We start from the raw sequence: 12924 nt of genomic DNA, 5'->3' as shown, positions 1-12924 counted from the left end.
AGCTAAATCGAATTACAATTGGTTGTGATCTTCTGACGACTTTACTAGACAAAAAACGACACCATCGTCTGCAAACAACCTAAGATGGCTGCTCAAATTGTCTCCTAAATAATTTATATAGATAAGGAACAACAGAAGGCCTGTAACACTACCTTGAGGAACACCAGAAATCACTTCTCTTTTAATCGATGACTTTCCGTCAGTTACTACGAACTGTGACCTCACTGATAGGAAGTCACGAATCCAGTCGCGTAACTGAAACGATATTCCATAAGCAAGCAATCTGATTACAAACTGCTTGTGAGGTACCGTGTCAAAAGCCTTCTGGAAATCTAGAAATACAAAATCAATTTGAAGTCTCTTGTCAATAGCACTCATCACTTCGTGTGAGTAAAGAGCTAGTTGTGTTTCACAAGAACGATGTTTTCTAAATCCGTGTTGACTGTGTGCCAATAAACCGTTCTACTCGAGGTTATTCTCGTCCGAGCACAGTATATGTTCCAAAATCCTGCTGCACGTAGACGCTAATGATATGGGCCTGTAATTTAGTGGATTACTCCTACTACCTTTCTTGAATATTGGCGCGACCTGTGCAACTTTCCAGTCTTTGGGTACGGATCTTTCGTCGAGCGGTTTTCTGACAGGTTTCGAGAAAAAGTTTCGTCTCGGAAACTATTATCAGCATCTCGCATTGCAGTCCGGCTTAATTTCGACCTGCTGTAAAATATCGCCAATCTTGGCGATTTTAAGTTCGTTTAAATTTGGCATGCTTCATGCTTTTTTCGTCGGTTCTGCAACACTGAACAGACACGTTTTGTGTACCAAGGGGGTCAGCACTGTTTTCTGTTTATTTATTTGGTATAAAGCTCTCAACTGCTATCGACTCAGTTTCTTTGAATTCAAGCCACGTCTGGTCTACACTTACGTTGTTAATTTGGAAGGTGTGGAGATTGTCTCTCAGGAAGTCGTCATGGGAATTTTTATTAGCTTATTTGAATAGGTATATCTTTCGTTTTATTAGCTCAGGATTATTAGTTGCTAAGAGGTCAAGTGTATATTCATAACCGTTTAGTATTCGAGTGGGTTCATGAACTAACTGCTCGAGATAATTTTCAGAAAATGCGTTTAACGCAATTTGGGATGATGTGTTTGCATACCTCGGGATTTAAACATGTATTTTCGACAACATATAGAGGGTAAACTGAAATCTCTACCAACTTTAATACTATGAGTCGCATACATGTTTGAATGTAGATACAAATTTTCTTTGAATCTTTCAGCAATTGTATCATTTGAGTTGGGAGGTCGGTAAAACGATCCAATTATTATTTTATTCCGGTTGCCAAGAAAGACCGCTACCGATACTAACTGTTTCAATTTCGGTGCAAGATAAACTACTTGTAACAGCAACAAATACGCCACAGACAACTGTGTTTGGCCTGTCCTTTCTGAACACCGTCAGGTCCCTCGCAAAAATTTCGGCTGACCTTATCTCCTCCTTTAGCCAGTTATCAGTTCCTATAGTCATTAGAGCATCAGTGCTTTCTATTAGCCCTTGGAGCTCTGGCACATTCCCGACACAGCTACAATTTACAACTGTTATACCGATGAATGTCTTTTGATCAGCTGATGTTTGGATCAGGATAGGTTCTCAGAATTCAAGGACAAATAAATAATAATAAACTAAAGAGATAAAAACACTTTTCTGAAGCAAGTTGATCCAACAACTTTCGTAACTACGAGGTTATTGAAACTGGGACGGAATTGGGGTCTAAATTGCTCCAGTTCATGTTCTGCTAAGTAGAGATTAGAAAATCTTTCTGGCAGTAGAAGGTAATACGTGGAGAGCGTAGTTTTAGAGTTCCTTAACTACCACGAGAGTTGATCTCCAGTCATATCCCGTATCTCCACACAACAAGACCATAAGAGTAACAAATGTCTGTCTCTCCAAAATAAGGGGAAAATGTGTCTTCTCCCTTTGGTGCCGCCGTAATAGCAGACGATAGTCATCGGAGAGAGTCTTCATTTCTTTTGTTTATGCACTACTGGCCATTAAAATTGCTACACCAAGAAGAAATGCAGATGATAAACGGGTATTCAGTGGACAAATATATATACTAGAACTGACATGTGATTACATTTTCACGCAATTTGGGTGCATAGATCCTGAGAAATCAGTATCCAGAACAACCACCTCTGGCCGTAATAACTGCCTTGGTACGCCTGGGCATTGAGTCAAACAGAGCTTGGATGGCGTGTACAGGTACACCTACATCTACATCCATACTCCGCAAGCCACCTGACGGTGTGTGGCGGAGGGTACCCTGAGTACCTCTAACGGTTCTCCCTTCTATTCCAGTCTCGTATTGTTCGTGGAAAGAAGGATTGACGGTATGCTTCTGTGTGGGCTCTAAACTCTCTGATTCTATCCTCATGGTCTCTTCGCGAGATATACGTAGGAGGGAGCAATATACTGCTTGACCCTTCGGTGAAGGTATGTTGTCCGCAGCTCGTGGTCGTGCGGTAGCGTTCTCGCTTGCCACGCCCGGGTTCCCGGGTTCGATTCCCGGCGGGGTCAGGGATTTTCTGTGCCTCGTGATGACTGGGTGTTGTGTGCTGTCCTTAGGTTAGTTAGGTTTAAGTAATTCTAAGTTCTAGGGGACTGATGACCATAGATGTTAAGTCCCATAGTGCTCAGAGCCATTTGAACCATTTTTTTTTTTTTTTTTTTTGAAGGTATCTTCTCGAAACTTCAACAAAAGCCCGTATCGAGCTACTGAGATTCTCTCCTGCACAGTCTTCCACTGGAGTTTATCTATCATCTACGTAACGCTTTCGCAATTACTAAATGATCCTGTAACGAAGCGCGCTGCTCTCCGTTGGATCCTCTCTATCTCTTCTATCAACCCTATCTGGTACGGATCCCACACTGCTGAGCAGTATTCAAGCAGTGGGCGAACAAGCGTACTGTAACCTACTTCCTTTGTTTTCGGATTGCATTTCCTTAGGATTCTTCCAATGAATCTCAGTCTGGCATCTGCTTTACCGACGATCAACTTTATATGATCATTCCATTTTAAATCACTCCTAATGCGTACTCCCAGATAATTTATGGAATTAACTGCTTCCAGTTGCTGACCTGCTATTTTGAAGCTAAATGACAAGGGATCTATCTTTTTATGTATTCGCAGCACATTACACTTTTCTACATTGAGATTGAATTGCCATTCCCTGCACCATGCGTCAATTCGCTGCAGATCCTCCTGCATTTCAGTACAATTTTCCATTGTTACAACCTCTCGATACACCACAGCATAATCTACAAAAAGCCTCAGTGGACTTCCGATGTCATCCACAAGGTCATTTATGTATATTGTGAAGAGCAATGGTCCTATGACAGTCCCCTGCGGCACACCTGAAATCACTCTTACTTCGGAAGATTTCTCTCCATTGAGAATGACATGCTGCGTTCTGTTACCTAGGAACTCTTCAATCCAATCACACAATTGGTCTGATAGTCCATATGCTCTTACTTTTTTCATTAAACGACCGTGGGTAACTGTATCGAACGCCTTGCGGAAGTCAAGAAACACGGCATCTACCTGTGAACCCGTGTCTATGGCCCTCTGAGTCTCGTGGACGAATAGCGCGAGCTGCCCATGCAGCTTCAACACGATACCACAGTTCATCAAGAGTAGTGACTGGCGTATTGTGACGAGCCAGTTGCTCGGCCACCATCGACCAGACGTTTTCAATTGGTGAGGGATTTGGAGAATGTGCTGGCCAGGGCAGCAGTCGAACATTTTTCGTATCCAGAATGGCCCGTACAGGACCGACAACATGCGATCGTGCATTATCCTGCTGAAATGTAGGGTTTCGCAGGGGTCGAATGAAGGGTACAGCCACGGGTCGTAACACATCTGAAATGTAACGTCCACTGTTCAATGTGCCGTCAATGCGAACAAGAGGTGACCGAGACGTGTAACCAATGGCACCCATACCACCACGCCGCGTGATACGCCAGTATGGCGATGACGAACACACGCTTCCAATGCGCCTTCACCGCGATGTCGCCAAACACGGATGCAACCATCATGATGCTGTAAACAGAACCTGGTTTCATCCGAAAAAATGACTTTTGCCATTCGTGCTTCCAATGCGCCTTCACCGCGATGTCGCCAAACACGGATGCAACCATCATGATGCTGTAAACAGAACCTGGATTCACCCGAAAAAATGACATTTTGCCATTCGTGCACCCAGGTTCGTCGTTGAGTACACCATCACAGGCGCTCCTGTCTGTGATGCAGCGTCAAGGCTAACCGCAGCCGTGGTCTCTGAGCTGATAGTCCATGCTGCTGCAAACGTCGTCGAACTGTTCGTGCAGATGGTTGTTGTCTTGCAAACGTCCCCATCTGTTGAGTCAGGGAGCTAGACGTGGCTGCACGATCCGTTACAGCCATGCGGCTAAGATGCCTGTCATCTCGACTGCTAGTGATACGAGGCCGTTGGGATCCAGCACGGCGTTCCGTATTACCCTCCTGAACCCACAGATTCCATATTCTGCTAACAGTCATTGGATCTGGACCAACGCGAGCAGCAATGTCGCGATACGATAAACCGCAATCGCGATAGGCTACAATCCGACCTTTATCAAAGTCGGAAACGTGATGGTACGCATTTCTCCTCCTTACACGAGGTATCACAAGAACCTTTCACCAGGCAACGCCGGTCAATTGCTGTTTGTGTATGAGAAATCGGTTGGAAACTTTCCTCATGTCAGCACGTTGTATGTGTCGCCTCCGGCGCCAACCTTGTGTGAATGCTCTGAAAAGCTAATCATTTGCGTATACAGCATCTTATTCCTGTCGGTTAAATTTCACGTCTGCAGCACTTCATCTTCGTGGTGTAGCAATTTTAATGGCCAGTAGTGTACAACCTATTCAACTTTCTCAAAAGATGCAAAAAGAGCAGTGGCAAAAGCAAAGGCTGAGACAATGGAAGAGGCGTATGAAAAGCTGGAAAGAAGACAGGACGGCAGGCAACTCCCACTTATTGCTAAAGCAAGAAATAAGGCGACCAAGGACATAACATCAATGAGGCAGATAAAGGATGAATCAGATGTAGCATTACACGACCTTCATAAAATCTTGAATAGCTGGTGGGAGTACTTTGAAAGGCTGTTGAAGGAGGAAAATGTACGAGAGAAGTATGAGGATGGAGATATAAATGAAGGAATGACGCGAAGTATAGGTAGGAAAGAAGTCGAACACGTGATGAAGAAAACGAAAAATGGGAAGGCCTTAGTGGCAGACCAGATCCAAATAGAAGCATAGAAAAGTCTGGGAGAACAGGGAACCGATATTCTCTGGGATCTAATGCAGAAGATCTGGAAAGGAGAAAGAATGCCGCATTCGTGGAGAAGCAGTATACTGGTTCCCATATACAAGGGGAAAGAGGATATTCAAAGCTGTGGTAATTATAAAGGGATAAAACTGATGTCCCACACAATGAATATCTGGGAAAGGATGATTAAGAAGAGGTTGCGTCTAGAAACTGAAGTATGTGAAGAACAGTTTGGATTTATGCCGCGAAGAGAAATAACCGACGCAATATTTGCACTAAGGCAATTGATGGAGAGGCACAGAGAAATACAAGCTAAACTGCATATGGCCTTTATCGATCTTGTGAAGGTATATGACAGAGTGCCGAGGCAAGAGATACGGAGATGTCTGAGAAGTAAATGCCTGTCAGAAAAATATATCAGGGTGCTAGAAGACATGTATGAAGGTACAATGACACAAGTCAGGAGCATTGCAGGTGCAACAAAGGCTTTTCCAGTGAGATCCCCATCAGGGATCTGTCTCTGCCCATATCTATTTGATCTTGTCATAGATGAAGTAGTCAAAGATCTGAAAAAGAGGCACCTTGGAGCATGATGTTTGCCGATGATGTTGTAATCTGTGAACCCACCCAGGAGGCACTTCAGGACAAGCTTGAACAGTGGAGAAAAGCTCTAGAGGAAAGGAGGATGAGAATTAGCAGGGTGAAAACAGCGTATATGTGTACAAAGGATGCCAAAGACCTATATATTAACCTGCAAGTAGAACAATTGACGCTGGTCAAGAAATTTAAATACCTAGGCCCTTTCATGCAGAGTGATGGAGGAATGGAGGCCGAAATACAGCACAGGATAAATACTGGATGGATGAACTGGAGGAAACTGAGCGGAATTCTGTGTGATAAGAAGGTTAACTGCAGAATGAAAGGAAATCTTTACAAGTCTGTGGTGAGGCCTGCGACGCTGTATAGTGCAGAAACTTGGCCAATTACAAAAGCTCAAGCGGAAAAGATGGAAGTGGCAGAAATGAGAATGTTAAGGTGGACGAGTGGGGCGACAGGAAGGGATAGACTAAGGAATGAGTACATCAGGGGAACGGTGAAAGTGGGGCCCATAGGGAAGAAGATCCAAGAAAGTAGGATAAGATCGTATGAACATGGGCAGAGAAGTGGGGAGTTCTATGTGGGAAGAAGAGTTGAAGACCTAGAAATTTAAGTATCAAGGAGAAGAGGAAGACCGAAACTGAGATGGAAAGACAAGGTAGCAGGGGATGTACAGGAGAAAGGATGGCTCAGAGAAGAAGCACTGGATAGGTATTTATGGAAGAGAAGGACCCAGCAAAGCAACGGCGACCCCACATGACGTGAGAAAAGGCTGAGATGATGATGATGATACGTTGTCATTTGACATTACGTATTGTCATTTTGTTATTTGGAGATACTGAGTGAAACTTTGGACGCTAGAAAATGGAGTGCCAAATGTAGAAATCGAAACATTTCCGACATAGTCTTCTGTTTGAGTTCAATAGAGGACTGACAGCAGCGGAGGCAGTCAGAAACACTAACGCCGTGTATGGGGTTAACACCATTGGACGGAGCACGGCAAGAAAATGGTTTTCTCATTTTAAGCAGGATTATTTTGATATTAGTGACGCTCCATGTTCAGGAACACCTCCGAGGTTAGATGAAGATCGTTTAAACGTGCTAACCGCAATGATCCACTTCACTGTACTCGAGAACTGGCACATGTGATGAACTATAATCATTTCACCATCGTGCGACATTTACATGGAATGGGAAAAGTTCAAAAATCGGGTTGTGGGTACCGCATACTCTAAGCCAAATTCACAAAAATCAGTGGGTGGCATATGTGTATTCTACTTGCTCGTCATCAATTTCTATTCTGTATCGTTATTGGTGATGAGAAGTGATGTCTTTATGCTAACACAAGGAGAAGAAAGGAATGGTGAGCCCAAACAAACCGTCGACTCCCCGTACAAAGTCATGCACGTATCCACAAAAGATAATGTAATGCATCTGGTGGATCAGTAACGGTGTGGTGTACCATGAATTGCTTCCCCCAGATGTAACCATCACTGCTGACATCTATTGTCAACAACTGAGGCGTCTTGGAGACGCAGTCCAATGCATTTGATTGACAACCAACATCAGCTGCAGTAGGTTAGCAGTAACTTAGCTGTCTTACACACTGCGGAGGAAGGTCGAATACTCCATGTCCTGGAAGAAATTGAAATCTTAAGAAGTCTACATTCCCATCCTTTTGATACGATAAATGAACTCACAGACCTGTATTACAAAAATATTTTAGTTGATTATGACATTATAACCGATCATCACCCATTGGAATATTTTGTGACCTCTAAAAGGCTTTTGATAGCATGAATCATGAAAGTCTTCTAGATACACTTAAGTATTGTGGTGTGAGTGCGACAGTGCACAAATGGTTTAATTCATTCTTAACTGGAACAATGCAAAAGGTTGAAATTAACAGTACAGATAGTCTACAAAAACGAGCAGAGTCCTCTAACTGGGGAGATATCAAGAATGGTGTCCCACAGGGTTCAGTTTTGTGTCCCTTATTGTTCTTAATCTATATTAACGAGTTGCCACTCTATATTCATGAAGACGCAAAGCTAGTTGTTCTTGCTGGTGATACAAGTATAGTAATCACACTCAACAAGCAAGAATCCACTGAGGAAATTGCAAATAATGTCTTTCAGAAAATTATTAAGTGGTTCTCTGCAAATGGGCTCTCACTAAATTTTGAGAAAACACAGTTTAAACAATTATGTACAGTAAATTGCATAAAACCATTGATAAATATAGACTATGAACGGAAGTCTGTTGCTAAGGCAGAATACTCAAAATTTCTGGGTGAGTGCATTAATGAGAAATTGAATTGGAAGAAACACATCGATGATCTGCTGAAACAGTTAGGTTCAGCTACTTATGCTGTGAGGGTTATTGCAAATTTTGGTGATAAACGTATCAGTAAATTAGCCTACTATGCCTATTTTCATTCACTGCTTTCATATGGCATCATATTTTGGGGTAATTCGTCATTAAGAGAGAAAGTATTCACTGCACAAAAGCGTGTAATCAGAATATTAGCTGGAGCCCACCCAAGGTCACCTTGCAGACATTTATTTAAGGAACTCGGAATATTCACAGTACCTTCGCAATACATATTATATTCACTTAGAAATTTGTCATTATTAACCCACCCCAATTCAAAAATAACAGCGAAGTGCATAGCTACAACACTAGAAGAAATGATGATATGCACTATTCTGGATTAAATCTCACTTTGTCACAGAAAGGGGTGAATTACGCTGCCACAAAAATCTTTGATCATTTGCCAAATAGTATTAAAAGTCTGACAAATAGCCAACCTACATTTAAAAGCAAATTAAAAGAATTTCTGAATGACATCTCCTTCTATTAAATAGATGAATTCTTATATATGATGTAGTAACTGTAAAAAAAAATTGTTTAATTATTTTGTCTAAAGAAAACTTATGTTAAAGTGACACGTTCCACATCATTACGAAATGTCGTATTCATGATCTATGGAACAAGGATTAATGCATGTTATTCGGGAGGTTAAGGTGTGAATGTAAGGTAATATTTTTCATTGTTTTTAGTTATACAGGGTGTTACAAAAAGGTACGGCCAAACTTTCAGGAAACATTCCTCACACACAAATAAAGAAAAGATGTTATGTGGACATGTGTCCGGAAACGCTTAATTTCCATGTTAGAGCTCATTTTAGTTTCGTCAGTATGTACTGTACTTCCTCGATTCACCGCCATGATTTCATACGGGATACTCTACCTGTGCTGCTAGAACATGTGCCTTTACAAGTACGACACAACATGTGGTTCATGCACGATGGAGCTCCTGCACATTTCAGTCGAAGTGTTCGTAGGCTTCTGAACGACAGATTCGGTGACCGATGGTTTGGTAGAGGCGGACCAATTCCATGGCCTCCACGCTCTCCTGACCTCAACCCTCTTGACTTTCATTTATGGGGGCATTTGAAAGCTCTTGTCTACGCACCCCCGGGACCAAATGTAGAGACTCTTCGTGCTCGTATTGTGGACGGCTGTGATACAATACGGCATTCTCCAGGGCTGCATCAGCGCATTAGGGATTCCATGCGACGGAGGGTGGATGCATGTATCCTCGCTAACGGAGGACATTTTGAACATTTCCTGCAACAAAGTGTTTGAAGTCACGCTGGTACGTTCTGTTGTTGTGTGTTTCCATTCCATGATTAATGTGATTTGAAGAGAAGTAATAAAATGAGCACTAACATGGACTTAAGCGTTTCCGAACACATCGCCACATAACATATTTTCTTTCTTTGTGTGTGAGGAATGTTTCCTGAAAGTTTGGCCGTACCTTTCTGTAACACCCTGTATAGGTCCTCTTCCTTCCTAACGTTGTGATGATTCCGTCTCTTTTCTGCGCCCACTACCCGCTTTTCCGATTTAAACAGTTTATCAGTCGCAAGGATTATTCGTGCCATGTCTGTGTGTCAGTGCTGACGGCTAGCGATTACTGTTGCTTCGTTTTGCTGTTTGCGTTCCCGGTCGAGGCGGCAAAGGGGAGCGGTTTTTGTGTAATTTATGTATGTAATTCCACACAATATGTGTTTCCTCCTCCCGTCTTTATTGCATATTACATGATTTATGATGCTGGTGACTTCCGGTGTCCAGTGGTGATGTCGGTTTTTTGTGATTTTTCTAGATCCCTCTTTTTACTCTTTTGACAGGGAACTTTTATTTAGTGACGACACTGGAGTGAGGATGACCTGAGATGGTTAAGTGTTTTTATTTGTAAGTGACTTTTTTTAAAAAAATAACACAACTAGGGATCCACTTCCACTGTCTTGTAACATAATAGTGTCATTATTGCGGATTGTATCAGTTCATGGAACTTCAAGTGTTCCGAAACCGGTCGTGTATGCAAAAAAAGACAGATTCAGCAACTGTTGCGCGGTTTCTTCACTTTTTAAAATACACTCTGTAACCAAAAATAAATAAATAAATAAACGACGCATCACGAAGAAATTATCCGGATGAGCCAGAATCGGTAGATGTGATGTACATGTACCGACAAACAAATCACAACAATTCCAGAAATTTTCACTGGATGACTGATTCAAGGGAAACTTCTTCACAGATTGAGCAAGTCAATAACGTGTTGGTCCACCTCTGACCCTTACGCAAGCAGTTATTAGGCTTGGCATTGATTGGTAGAGTTGTTGGATGTCGTCCTGAGGGACATCCTGACAAATTCTCTCCAATTGGCACGTTGGAGTTTCAAAATACCGAGTAGTTTCTAGGGTCCTGTCTATAATGCTCCAAACGTTCTTAATTGGGGAGAGATGGGGCGAGTTTGCTGGCGAAGGTAGAGTTTGGCTAGCACGAAGGTAAGCAGCAGAAACTCTCCCTGTGTATGGGTGGGCGTTATCTTGCTGAAATGTAAGGCCAGAATGACTTGCCACGAAGGGCAACAAAACGGGACGTAGTATATCGTCGACATACTGCTGTGCTGTGAAGATGCTACGCATGAAAACCAAAGGGGTCTGGCTATGAAATGAAACAGCACCCCATACCATCACTCCTGGCTGTCAGGCATTACGGCGTGAGACAGGCAGGTTGGCACCCACCATTGTCTGGAGCGTGTCCATACACGTCTGCGATGGTCATCGGGGCTCCGTTTGAAGGGGGACTCGTCAAAGAAGACAATTCTATTGGGTTTTTCCACACGTTTAATAAACACAACAAATACACATAACAGAGACTTTAGTCATCAATAATACATTTTGCTCCACTATTTACAACAGTCTGCCAAATCTGGGGTAATTTTCCTCTTCCACGAATGTAGAAATCACGTGGTTTTGAGGCGAAGAACTCAGCGACTCATGTCTGGAGCACATTTTCACCCGGAAAGGAAGTTTCTTGAAGATCGTTCGATAGAAAGTGGAAAAGATGAAAATCTGAGGACGAAGGATCAGATGATTGGGTGTGGAATGACATCCAGCCAAACTCCTGTATAGTTTCCTGATCGTTGTTCTTGTATTGCGTCTGCAAGGCCCCACAGCTATTGACCATAAATGAAAGCAGTGATGGTTACGCCTCGTGGAAGCAATTCGTAGTACACCACACCGTCACTGTTCCACCAGATGCATTACATTATCTTTTGTGGATACGCGCATGTCTTTGTGCGGGAGCTGATGCTATGTTTGGGCTCAACCATTTCTTTCTTTTCCTTGTGTTAGCATAAAGACATCATTTCCCATCACGAATAACAATGCAGGATAGAAATGGATGATGTTATTTGCGAGCCAATTGATGACGAGCAAGCAGAATGTTCATACGGCCACTCACTGATTTTGGCTTAGAGATAGCCACACACCCAGTTTTTGAACTTTCCCCATTCCACGTAAATGTCGCACGGTCGTGGGATGATTACAGTTCATCACATGTGCCAGTTCTCGAATACACCGATGTGGATCATTGCGGTTAATACGTTTAACCGACCTTCATCTAACCCCGAAGGTCTTCCTGAACGTGGATAGTTACTAATGTAAAAATATTCCTCCTTAAAATAAGTAAACCATTTTCTTGCCGTGCTTTGTCCAATAGCATTATCCCCATACACGGCACTAATGTTGTGACTGCCTCCGCTGCTGTCATCACTCTACTGAACTCAATCCGAAGAATATGTTGGAAATGTTCCGATTTCTCCAATTGGCACTCCATTTTCTAGAGTCCAAAGTTTCATTCACCATTTGCAAAGGAGAAAATGCCAATAAGTAAACTTAAATAGCATCAATGAATTGCAAATAGAATTGATAATCGATAAATAAACCCATAGTAACCGGAATACCAAACGCAAAACAAAACCCCAACGATCTTATGCACCAATCTAATTGTCAAGTCGGTGAGATTCCAGACCGACAACTTCTTTGGAGACGCACCGTCAGCTGTGTGATACCAACCTGACTTTCGCCCGCCGTATTCTACGACAAACACGAGTGCTGGCCAATGTCTATTCTAAACTGGTTTTAGAGGTGGAATTTCTAGAAGTTTGGGGTTATAACAGAAGCCAGACAGTGTGACGGTCTCTTCCTGCTGCTATTTATCTTTGTTTTAGACAAAATCATAATGGAATGGAGAATGTCATGAGAAAACCAAATCAATGACGGAGTTAGGGTTACAAAGGAAGAAGCTACAAAGAGACTGTTTTGTATTTGCAGACGACCTAGTTATTTTTTCAGACTCAATGGAAACGACCAGTAGACAGAATTTCTGAAAGAACAAACTGGAAAATCAGGATTACAAAGCTTCTTTGAGAAAACCGAATTCACGAAAAACTTTATGGCTGCCACGAAAATAACGAAAATTAAGCATGAAAAAACTGCGAGAACTAACAAATTCAAGTATCTAAGAGAAGTAACTGAACAAGACATTTCAGAGACAGAAGCTATTACAGAAAGACTTAATAACATTACTTCAGTAAGTATGTACATAGTAGGAAATCAATACCCCA

At 42.4% G+C, this 12924-nt stretch overlaps 1 protein-coding gene across 1 annotated transcript in view; it reads right to left on the bottom strand.

Annotated features, from left to right (window-relative positions):
* The window catches only part of LOC126235215 (dynein axonemal heavy chain 8-like), a 570318-nt gene that overhangs the window by 437295 nt on the left and 120099 nt on the right, over positions 1-12924 (bottom strand). The gene's annotated exons all lie outside the window — the stretch shown is intronic.

Source organism: Schistocerca nitens, chromosome 2 (genome assembly GCF_023898315.1).
Source record: "Schistocerca nitens isolate TAMUIC-IGC-003100 chromosome 2, iqSchNite1.1, whole genome shotgun sequence".
NCBI classification, from domain to species: Eukaryota; Metazoa; Arthropoda; class Insecta; order Orthoptera; family Acrididae; genus Schistocerca; species Schistocerca nitens.
Note: the sequence above shows the minus strand (reverse complement) of the source record. Positions and strands in the feature narration are given on the sequence as shown.